Below are 657 nucleotides of genomic sequence, written 5' to 3' on the forward strand. Positions count from 1 at the left end.
GAGACACATATAAATAATAATATATATATATATATACTAAATAAATACAATAATGATATACATAATTTCTTCCAAAAAATTATTCCCAATCAACACACTTCCTCTTACCCTTTAAGAAGATTTTTGTACATATTTTTAAACTGATTTATGTTTGTACTGCTGCGGAAAACTCTAATAACCAGAAAGAAAAGCTTATTCCTGTTGTGTTCTCTGTCAGTTGTCGTTTTGTTTATGAAAACGTAGCTGTGAACTGTGAACGCCTGTCTCTTTGAACTGAGCCATAGTTTACTGGACATTCATGATAAGTACAGTTCACAGTGTTGGTTCACAGTGTTTCAGATTGACCTCACTTACCAAACACAGGGGGAGATATAAACACATGTTAAAACAGCAGCAGCAACAACAGCACACAACTGCCTATATTTATTGTAACGTATAATATAGCCGATAGGACATACAGACTCTCATGAATGAATGAATGAATGAATGAATGAATGAATAATGAATGAATGAATGAACGAATGAATAAATGAATGAATGAATGAATGATGAATGAATGAATGAATGAATGAATGAATGAATGAATGGAAAACTTTATGTAACCAGATTGCAGAATGGGTACAATACAGTACGGCTCAATACACACAATTGTTAAGG

This window comes from Notolepis coatsorum, assembly GCF_963971535.1.
Source record: "Notolepis coatsorum genome assembly, chromosome: 15".
Classification (NCBI taxonomy): domain Eukaryota; kingdom Metazoa; phylum Chordata; class Actinopteri; order Aulopiformes; family Paralepididae; genus Notolepis; species Notolepis coatsorum.